Source organism: Monodon monoceros, unplaced genomic scaffold (assembly GCF_005190385.1).
Source record: "Monodon monoceros isolate NGI ecotype Baffin Bay Population unplaced genomic scaffold, NGI_Narwhal_1 Super_Scaffold_10, whole genome shotgun sequence".
Taxonomy (NCBI): Eukaryota; Metazoa; Chordata; class Mammalia; order Artiodactyla; family Monodontidae; genus Monodon; species Monodon monoceros.
This window is the reverse complement of record NW_021703766.1, coordinates 24,726,544-24,738,124: the sequence shown is the minus strand read 5'-3', so window position 1 is coordinate 24,738,124 and position 11,581 is coordinate 24,726,544.

Here is an 11,581-nt window from a genome sequence, read left to right as displayed (position 1 = left end):
CAAAAAGGGGGAATTCATTTGAGAACTATGAATTATTTTAAAAACTTTGCTGTAGTAGTATATAGGAAAACTGTAATCCTTCTGATTATGTTCAATCCATACAATAGTCAGTTGTGTTAACAAGTATGTATTGTGCAAATTAAATTATCTTCAATGTATTGTACTTTAATGTTTGGAGATAAAGATGCTAGTGACTATATGGATAAGGACTTGTTAACATTAACATTCCAACTTTTCAGTTACTAGTTCTGTAATCTTGAGCCAATTATCTAATATCTCTGAACCTCAGTTTCCATCTCTGTTAATTATGGACATTTCATGGGGTTTTTCTGAGGGTTAAAAAAAAAAAAGTGTACAAATACAGAATCAATCATGGTCCATTAATTATAAAATGCCCCCAATGAGTGATTGTTCTGCTCCCACTACTAGTAAACCATTAACTGTTACTACATTTATCATTAAATGTTTGTTTTCAAACAGTGGACATTTTTAGATTCTTCCAGTGCTTGCCAAAAGCAGAGCTCCTAAAGTCAAAGCAAGGAAACAGAGAGACATGAAATATTACAGGCATGGTGATAGAAACTCAAAAGTAAATTCTATCATGTAACGAAACATGGCATTTAAAATGCAAACAATTATTGCTCATATAAAAGAGTAGAAAAATAGGGAGAATGAAATGTCATTCTACCATTGTAACATCTTTTTCCCTTGTGTATTCATTCATTCATTTAACAAATGATTGTTAAACACATGTAATATTCGCGTCATTATTCTAGGCATTGTGGATAAAGAAGTTAACAAAACAGATAACAAATTTTAGCCCTCTTGGAGATTAAATTTTAGTAAGGAGAAAAAGAGAATACGTATCATGTCATGTTCTATCCTATTCCCAGAGAATAATACATTATGTGCTTTATAATGTGCCTGTGTATATTTATGTTTATATTCATATTTATATTTATATACACATACCTACACATATGCTACTATGGAGAAAAATAAGACAGAGAAGAGGAATAAGGAGTGTGTGTATGGGTAAAGGGATTGCAATTTTAAATAAGGTGGCAAGGGAAAGGATCAGTGAGAAAGTATGAACAAAGACTTGAGGAAGGTATAATTTTCACCTTACTGGATAACTGAAAAGAGGGTATTCAGGGCAGAGGGAACAACCAGTGCCTGGCCCTGAGTAGGAGCATGCCTCACCTGTTGATGGAACACGGAGACCAGTGTAGTTAGAGTGGAGTCACCAAGGGGTCAGTCCTATGATTTGAGGCTAGAGAGTTGGAGAGGGCCTTGCACATTATTCTAAGGGTTTTGGCTTTTTCTTTCAAAGAGATGGGAGAAACATTCTGACTTCTGTACTGAGAATAAATTAAAGGGAAGTAGAGAGGTAAGTTAGGAAGTAGGGAGTGATTGGATTCTTGATATATTTTGATGACAACACTGAGTGAGTTTTCTGAGTAATTGGATATGGGATGTGAGAGGAATCAAAGATAACTCACAGGTATAGGCTTGAACAACTGGTGGGATGAAATTTCCCGGTAGAGAGAGAGAAAAAGACAATGCTAGAGCAGATGGTGGAGGTTGGAAGATGGTAAGATCCAGAGTTCTATATTAGGAATATTAATTTTGCGATGATTATTAGGCATTCAAGCCTAGGCGTCATGGAAACACTTGCATAAAAATCTGAAGTTCAGGATAGAGATCCTTGCTAGAAATGTAAATTTGGAGTCACCAGCATATAGATTTTCTTCATATTCCTTTTACTCCTTATCTGTAGATGCATAGAATTTATAGATCATTTTTTCAACATTACATTAAAATATCTTCAGTATTACCTCATTGCAACATTTAGTATTATTTTAAGGGCAATGGAAGGTATGTGGCAGATCTGGGTATAAATGGTCCATTTTATCAGGTATCATTTTTACAGCTTTGAGCTTGGACATGCTATTTTAGATTTGTGATCCTCAGGTTCCTCAAGTGCAAATAAAAGATAATAATACTTACCTTACAAGATTTTTGTGAGGGTCACATTGTAATACCATTCTTCATAATTTTAGTTTCTAATTTAAGTGATATAGTTTAATCCTCACTAAAAAATAAAGGTAGGTGAAATTATCCCAATAGGAATACTGAGCCTCAGCACATTGACTAATGTGCTTATGCTAACATGGCTAGCAAATAGCAGAATCAGACGTTATCTATTCACTCATTCTTTTGTTTTGCTTTGCTTTTTTTGCTTCTATGTGTATTCATATATAATATGAGTCTCAAGTCCCAGAAATAGAATAGGCACACAATAATTTCTCACTGTTTTCATTATTACATATCTTACATATGTAAGAAGTTGAACATCAGCATTGAAGTAGTAACTAAATAATTTTACAGGAGATAAAACACAGTTATCGCTTGAATGAATAATGGTATGTGTGGTAGTTCTGGTAGCAAAATAGTTGCAAATGCAATAGCTTAGCTAAGTTAAGCAACATTTACAAACATACATGCATAAGTGAATTTCAGTTGCTCAGTATATGGAATAGTATCAGTGCACATGCTCAGCATCTTACTCAATGGATTGCCTTAAGATCAGTGCAAAGTGGATTCATGGGGCCTCTCTTATTTACTCAAGGTGTCCACTTTTCCAGTTTCTATGAAAGATGCGCTGGTACTCTTTATTACCCCCTTCCAGTGCTTTCCATTGAGCAGGATTTATCCCAGACATCTAAATGTAACTTCATGTGTATATGTTAAGTGAAACCAGCCCATTAACTGGCAAATGCAGTTGAAAAGCTGTGGATGGTGAAGTCTTTCAATTATCTCTGTTACAGCCAAGCCAGATTTAAGTAGCTCTTTGTTTATGTAAATAATCTGATTAGTGTCTGTTCGCTTTACTTCTCTTATTATTTATCATATACATTTTGTTTCACTCATATAACAAAGAATTTTTCCTATTATATAAATTATATCATAATATATTATCATATTTAGTATATAAATGCCAGAAGTTGTGTGCCAGAGTAGTCAAGCATGTGACAGGAGCACACGTGTTGGTCATGAATCATGCTTTTGACATCCCACTCATGTGAATCTGATTTATGTGAGTAATTTCTCATAGAATTAACTATTCTCATCTGTAAATTGAAAAGGGGGTCCTGGTCTATCAGGGTTCATATTGTAAACAAACCACTGTTTACAAGATATGAATAACTTATTAGTGATAAGTGTGACAATAACTTTAAAACCCAATTTGTTAAGTACATATACTAATAAGCAGGTGCTCAAAATGTTTATATGAACTAGCTAAAATAATCCTTACAGTGACCCTCAAAGGCAAGTATTATAATTATATTAATTTTACAGATAGAGAAATTAGAAACTGAGGTATAGAGATGTTAAGTATCCTGCCCAAAGAGGCATAGCTGGTGTTTGTCTCTCTGATTTAAGAGTTCTTGCCCTTAAATGTGGTTCTTTAGATCAACAGTGTCCAATACAACTTTCTGCAATGCAAAAAATATTCTATATCTGTCCTGTCCTATGTGGCAACCACTAGTCACAAGTGGGTATTAAGCATTTGAAACGTGGTGACAGAGATAGAGGAACAGAATGTTCATTTTTATTTAGTTTTAGTTAAAATTTAAATTAAGTAGCCATATGTAGCTAGTGGCTATTACATTGTACATTGCAGCTCTAGAGTAAAAATCTGTCACACTGTGATACCCCCCCAGGGCTTGTGCTGTGTTCCCTTTGGCTTTGGGTCAGGGGTTAGGACAGAGCTTGGAATTCAGATGCATAGTGAGTATTTGCAGCAGACGTTAAAGAAGAGAATGATTGATGGGTTCCACACTTAAATCGCAGATCTAGTTCCGGGTTTGCAGCTGTCCCATCACAGCTGTCCTTTTCCACACCTTCCTTGCCTTTTAAGTTCTTGCTTAGTGAGCCTTGCCTTGACTTCATTTCAAGCTCCTCTGCTGGATCTAGACGCCAAAAGTGTCCCCATTTCCCAGGGAGAGAGTGTATGTGATGGTTGAAAGTGTGGGCTTCTGAGTAAGGCTGCTTTGTTTGACATTCAGTCCCACAACTTCTCAGCCTACTGTGCTTTCTTGGGAAAGTCCTTTAATCTCTGTGCATCTCAGTTTCCTGTTCTATAGGGAGTGCATAATAAAAGTTCTCATCACGAGAATGTTGGGAGGATACATGGAGATAATCTTTGAAAAGCACTTTACAGAATATCTAGCAGCTAGATGACAGTCAACAAATACTGTCTATTTTTATTATTTTTCTCTGATTTTTCCTACTTCTGCTTTTCTTTCAAACATCCAACACATCACAAATGCAAAATTTCAGGAGAATGTTTTACAGAAAACATTTCAAGACATTTATTAAGATTGTGTCTGCAGGACACTGATTTCTATCCTTTATTTAAACAATCATTTTTTGAGCTGAAATAACTTGCCAGGCTCTTCAGGTGGAACAAGGGATATAAAGATAAATAAGACATATGTACTGCCTCCAAGAAGTGCACAGTCTGGCAGGAAAAACAGCTAACAAACAGATTACAGACCAGTATCACTATTACAGAAGGACTAAGTATGAGGCAGTGATCAACATTACTGTATGGGTAGTAATTGTCAGGGAGGTCTTCACAGAAGAGGTTATAGCTGACTGGATTGTAAAGAGCACTTGGCATTTGCTTGATGCATATGAAATAAAAACCCTTGTTGATCAGTCTATTCTTTGCTGTTGGGAACTTAATGAATAAATCATGAAAAGTAGTTCCTTTCTTTTCTCTTTGTGCAGGTCGAGTAAAAAACTCTGAAAAGTAAAGTTGATCTTGTATTCAGATCACGTTTCCTCTACAAAAAATATCTTTTCAAAGGGTTAAAATGGGTCTTAAGAAAAAAGAACAACAATAATTTGTATATGATTATGCTTGAGGTCTCAAACTAGAGCAGATGCCATATTAAAGTCTTTTAAAAAAATAATGCAGACAACAGGAGTATCACAAAAAATACAATTCCTTTAGGTATTAACAAAAGTATGTAAAATAATTGCCACAGCTGGTAAGTTGATTACTGCGTACCTGGAGGAGAGCATGGGACACACTGAAGAACAACTTGAGCTTCACATCACTGTAATTATATCTCAGTCCTGGACAATCTACACAGTCTTGTCCTGCCAAGACCCCTCATATAACTATGCACAACCCATGCCAACAATGGGATACATTGCACAAGAAATCAGACATTTAAAATTAGAGGGCTGAAAGAGGCTCTCTAGCCACTGAGTGGAAGCAGCTGCTGTAAGTAAGATGTCTGGCCATCTCAATTTTCTGTAGTTTGGCTCGATGTGTTAGAAAGGAGTGACCTGTTTTAGATCTCTGTCACTAAGGAACTAGGGCATGGTGATTAAGAGTTCTGGAAATAGCTTTTATTCAAATCCTATCTCTGATCACCCTTGCTTGTGTGACCATGGATAAACTATTTAACCTATACGTGCCTCAGTTTCCTCATCTGTAAATTAATAATAGTATCTTACTTGTTCTAACTGTATCTCTGATACTAGTAATAGTATCTCTGTTTGTTTCTAATATTGTTCTAATAATTCAATCAGGCAATATATGAAGTGTTTAGCTGGTGGCTGCTAAATTAGTGGCCAATAAAAGTTAAATATTGCCTCTCCAGTTATTCTGTCAGTTTATACCGTGTATTCTTCATGCATTGTGTTCTTCCAAGTCATTTGGCCTTTAATAAATGGTTGCTCAGTGAAGGAATAAGTAAATGACAGCCTTATATTTATATAGGTCTTGGAATCATTCTAACAAATCATTTTTCTCTAGTTTCAGCATTGCAATATTAGCATATATTCTTCCATAATTTGAATAAATGATGTTTTCATTTGTAAAATTATGTTACTAAATGTCCATAATACTCCATATTGGGAACAAAGAATGGTGTTTGGATTATTTCTAGTAATTATTTCAATGTTCTCATTCATTCATTGCTTGTTAATTCATTTTGTCAGTGGTTAGTGACCAATTGCAGAAAAACTGTTTGCAATTCTAATACATATATTGGAAAAACTTTATAGGTTATTATTGTGAAGTGTTAAAGATGGAAGACTTAAGCAAATTGTGGAAAACCACTTTTTCACAGGAACATTCATTGAGAACCACTCTACAGTGACCCTGACAGCAAGGACGTAGAATTTTTCTCTTGTATTTTGTCATAAGGGGCAATGTAGTCTCAGGATGGGGTTAGGAATCAGAAACCACTAAAATCTGGCATTCAGGTTGTGTAAAAGACATTTTCTTTATTAACTATAACTAAGCAAATATTGTGAAGATCTGAACTCCAGAGGAGTTTTATAAAATGTAAATAAAAAGCAACATAATGTTTCCTTTAATGAATATACTGGGCAGCATAAGAAAGGAAAAGAAAAGTGGTAATAAATCAATCACTGTATTGTAACTGGTCAGGAATGTTTCACAGTACTTGAGTTGTTCTTGTGATAACCCAACACATATTTCCAGCAAACGTGTGAAAATTATGTTTCACTAAAATTCATGGGGTGGAGGGAGGGCATTTTCACTTCTCTGCTTTCTAGAAGGAGGCATTTTCCCCTGCACTCACCCGTTCTCTTGCATCATGTTTACTCCTCACCCCGCACTGAAGTGGAGTTCCCCTTGTTAGGTGTATCATTTGAATGGGGACTATTCTGCTCTACTTTTTTGTTCAGTACTTTCTGCCAGGGTTAAGTGGAAGGCTGTGAAAATAAGATTTTGTCTTCTTTGTAGATTTCCCTCAGGTGAGGCAGAGGATGGGCAAGCCTGTTTGTATCTTTTACTGTAGCATATTAAATATCAGCTTTATTATTCACAAAACACATCTTTACATTCTGAGACTGTCTCTTATTTTTTTCCTTAATTTGGGAGTGTTTGTTTTGACTGATCCCCTTCCACCTCCAACTAGCCAACTCTCACTCTTCTTTCAGAAAAGAGGTGTGTTCGTGGGACTTCTTTTCTGACTAAGATGAACAACTACATCCTTTAGCATTATTCCTGAGTAGAGACAGTGGTAGTACCAGGAGTCTCTGAAGGTCTTATGTTAAAATGCAAGATGTAGTGGAGAAAGAAAAAAGAGTTGTCAGTAATAAGGTTTTATCTTAATGTTGTCAAGTGATTTCTGGAGTTATTGCTGGCACGTTTGTATTTGCTTTAACGACGGAGTCTGCTTTACAAAATCAGTTTGTGCCGGAAGAGGCTTATTTAAAATTGTTCTCATGGTGCTGTCTCCAGGTGGGAATCTGTTATTAGCGGTGGTGATAAGGAAGGCTGCAGACATGTCATGACATTCGTTACCCTCAGGATAAGAGTAAATCAAGGCTTTCTGAGGAAAGGGCAGAAGGGGAGAATTGCTCCTTGTCACTGCCAGACTTTGCGGCTACCAGCAAAGGATCATTTTAAGCTGCTTCCAACTCAGGAAATTGGGAAAATTGTAGCTCCCACACTGATGATTGCTCTCCTCACTCTGCCCTCTTCAGAGCTGTCCTTTGCAGAGACTTCACTCAGGTCCATGGTCATGGCTAAGTTTTCCCTGCAGATAATTGAACAGTTACTTTATCTGTGTGTACAGGGGCCTCAGGGTCAGCTGTCGTGAGTTGAAATATTAGTAACACTGCTTTTACATGTCCCTGCACACACATACCCCCCCCACACATAACCAAAAGCACACAGGTCGTTTTGACAGTATTGGTTATAAAATGAGTGTTTAGGAGACTAACATGTATTCAAGGGGGTGCGGGAGGTGGGTAGTTATTTTCCATTAGTCAGGAAAGCTTTTTAACCCCCCAAAATAAGGTTAACTAATGAAAAAAAGTATGTACTCACAAATTTGAAACAAATTTTTATTAATCAATTTCCCCCATCCCTGAAATAAAGTATATGAAATGACTGAGAGATTTTGTGTTACACCAGTACAGTGATGTCATTCACTCATATTCTGGGCTATTGTTGAACAAAAAAAAAATAGCAGCAAAAAAAACAAGGAAAGGCTATATGAATTCTAGGAATATGCTTATTTTAGACTGAAGATTAAGCATTATTGGATATGAAACTTGCAAATCTTTGGTTATATTCCCTTTTATTCAAAGATCAAAATGTTCTTTATACACCAGCAAATAAAACACTGGGTATATTTGAATTCAGCAGATATCACCAACTCTTTTTTCAAGTGTTCTGACTTTGGCAGAAGCCAAGAAGCAGTTTGCAAAGCACTTTTCCTTAGTATTTAAATTTCCTTTGAGGTTTAAGAGAAATTTAATCCACATGTTTCTAATTAATTTGCACTCAACTCATAAAAAAAATGGTCTTCAATTTGATCTCATTGTGGTCCAGGGGCATTAAAAAGCTTTCAAATGAGCCTTCCTCCTTGAATTGATATCCAGATGTTGTGTTTTGTCAGCTCTAAGCAAATTCAAAACTCAGAAAAGTCTTGGTCATAAATGAGAAGGCACAGATGGTTTTGGAATTTAGGGGGCAAAAAACCCACAGATAATAGAAACTCTCTTAAAATATAAGGAACTATCATTTTTAAGGATTTCATTCAACTGGTGAGTAACATTATGCTCACTTAAAGATGGCAGTCTCTGCAGCTATGAGAAATTGAATAATCAGGGGCCAAACTGTGGAGCGAGAATATAGCCAGGAATAGACTCTCAGAGCCCTTCATTTTACTAATCACAAATAGTGATTAAAATAAATAAATTGTAGGAGGGTGAAAAGGATGGAACCAAATGTTAAAGCCATATGGTAACACCATCAGAGACAGAAAAAAAAAAAGGTTATTTTTCACATTTCAAATATTCCCTCACATCAGCCACAAATAAAAGATGGGGAGGGGAGAAGGGACTAAATACTACTCAATGTGAGGCAAAAACAGTCAGATTCTAAATAATTATATTTCTGGCATTTCCCAGAGAGTTCAGCTTTTAAAGATTCAAATTCTCAATCTCAATTTACTGCATTTTGAGGCAGTGTGATTCCGTCTCTCTTAAATATGAATTTGGTTTGAAAAATACTTAAATTTTTTTCCACATCTTAAAATCAATAAGTCAGTTTGTAAAAACATGTCACAAACTGCTAAGCAGTAATCTTTTTCACCTTAGAATATGGATTGTTAACATTTCTGCCTCAGTTACAAATATCTTCAAAACAAGGATGAATTTATCAAAATCTTATGCATTTTTTTTTTTACTGGTGAGTTCCACCTGAGAACTTGATTATGATTTTTAAAATCTTATATTTGAAAGACACTTTAATGTAAATGCCTTAGCTAAACATTTTTTCCTATACTTCATTTAGTAGGATATGGATATTCGTGGGTTTTCCTTTAGAAATTGCTTTACAGTCAACCAATTCTGGTTCAAATTCTAGCTCCACATGTATAAGATGGGTTATTTGGGGACTTTACATTGTTTCTCATCTATTTTCTCACCGCCAAAATGGTGATAAAAAAAGATACATGTGGCTAGTTTGTTGTGAGGACAGAGAGTGAGCTGTGCAATACCCATTTATTCCCTTTGCATGCACCTTCCCCTCCCCAACACAATGAATTGTATATAGGTGTAGCTCAGTCCTTGATAACCTCAGGAAAGCAAGCAGAACTTCACAGGAGATTTTTCTTTAATAATCTAAGCCCTCTTCACTCTTGTTTGATCTCTGTACTGTATAAGAGAATGCTATGCAATTCCTCTTGCATGTCAGTATTTCATAAACCTTGACTCCTGGTCTGGATTTAGCATTATTCAAATCAAAGCCCCAAATTCCTCTTTCCCTATTTCTTTCCAATAGAGAGTATAGAAGAGATCCATATCTGCCTAGCAATCATTCACTTAAACTCTCACAGCAGCATCCCAATTTTCCTGTTGAACCCTCTTTCCTCCTCATTCCACATGAGTCAGGTGGGCTTGACACCAGACCAGGTTCTCCAAGGCATTGTTTCAGTATCAGAAAGGCAAGTGACCCAAGAAAGGAGAATCAGGGCTGTTGGAACTCAATTGCAGTTTTTTTTTTTCATTAGAAGAATTGAAGAGCTTTTGGGGGGCTTGATGAGACAATAGGTTTCATACCTGGAATTGCTTGTAGCTTTTGCCAGTATGAAGGGAAGAGCTTGTTTGTGGATGGAGCCCCCATGAAAGGAGAGCAAAAACTTCTGAGTTCTGACGGCATTGGCTATGTGCCTGGAATCAGCCATACCTGAAGCCTTTCAATTACCTAAGAAAACACACTCTTCCTTTAGCACAAACCACTTTGAATTGGAGTGTTCTATTTAATACTAATATGAAAAGAACACATAGATAAATACATTTTTGTTGCATAATAAGATGGCTTTCATAAAAACAGTGACTAATGGCAACTATTTTTCTTCTTTTTCTCACAGTTGTTATTACTATGATTATTACTATGATGATTATTATTATGATTATTGTGCCCAAAATTAGCAATAAAAGTTAGTTTTCTCATCTTTAACAGGCTTTAATTTTTTTTTTTTTCATTTCCAGCCCCCAGACCTTGTGGTGCTTGCAGACCTAGGCAAGTACTTTGTTGAAAACAAACAAACAAACAACACACACACAGAAACAAACAAAACAAAACAAAAACAACCCCCCCTCCGATTCCTCTCCTAAGATATGCCCAGCAGGTCTATTAAACTCCTGTGATTTCTCAGCTATTCACAATTACTGCATGTTGCTTACAACTGTGTTTTCAACAGATACTTTACACTTTTTCTTTTTTTATTCCCTCTCGGCTGACTGCTTCACTATTTAATACCTGCTTGGGTAGCTTGATACTATCGATTCTAAATGAGTTCCTGATATTGGCCTTTTCATTTGAAAATGGATCCTAATTTATATTCTAATATATATTAGCAGTGTTGATCAAGGAGCCAGAGAAAGGTCTATGGACGATAATTTTGTAAAATAGAAAAAAAGAAGGCAATGGTTGTTATAGAAAAATACGAAATAAATGATAGGGATAAATGTAAAGGAACCACCTTTCTTATGTAGTCAGTGAAGGGCAGGGGCTATAAGCACCCTGGGAGAAGGTGCCACATTTGAATTGCCCTCCTTTGTACCCCAGCTGCCAGCAGAGTGAGAGGCATTGTCATAGATTCTCATCTCCATTTGCTTAAGGGCTATTGATGGCCAGGACCTCAGCAAAACAGATGGTGGAAGTAGGTTTTGATGTTTAGTCTTGTTCTGATGAGTTTCTATATGCAATTATTAGGGATTACGTAAAATTTCTTTAATCTTGCTTTAGGAAACCTTTTGGAAAAGTTTATTTGGGTAAAGGCAGAGTTTCCCTTCACCGATGTTGTCCTAAGTAGATAAATAAGGTTGCCTAAATTCTTTCCTATCACAGATATCTAAATATCTTTCTTGGGAAGCTAAGAGATCAGGAAGGAAAACTCAATTATATTATTTTAGGACTTGAGGAGAAAGTCATATAGGAGCTCCCAGACTGTTGGTTAGATATGGAGAATAGTAGTGAATAAACACAATCTGGCTTCTTTGAGTTGAA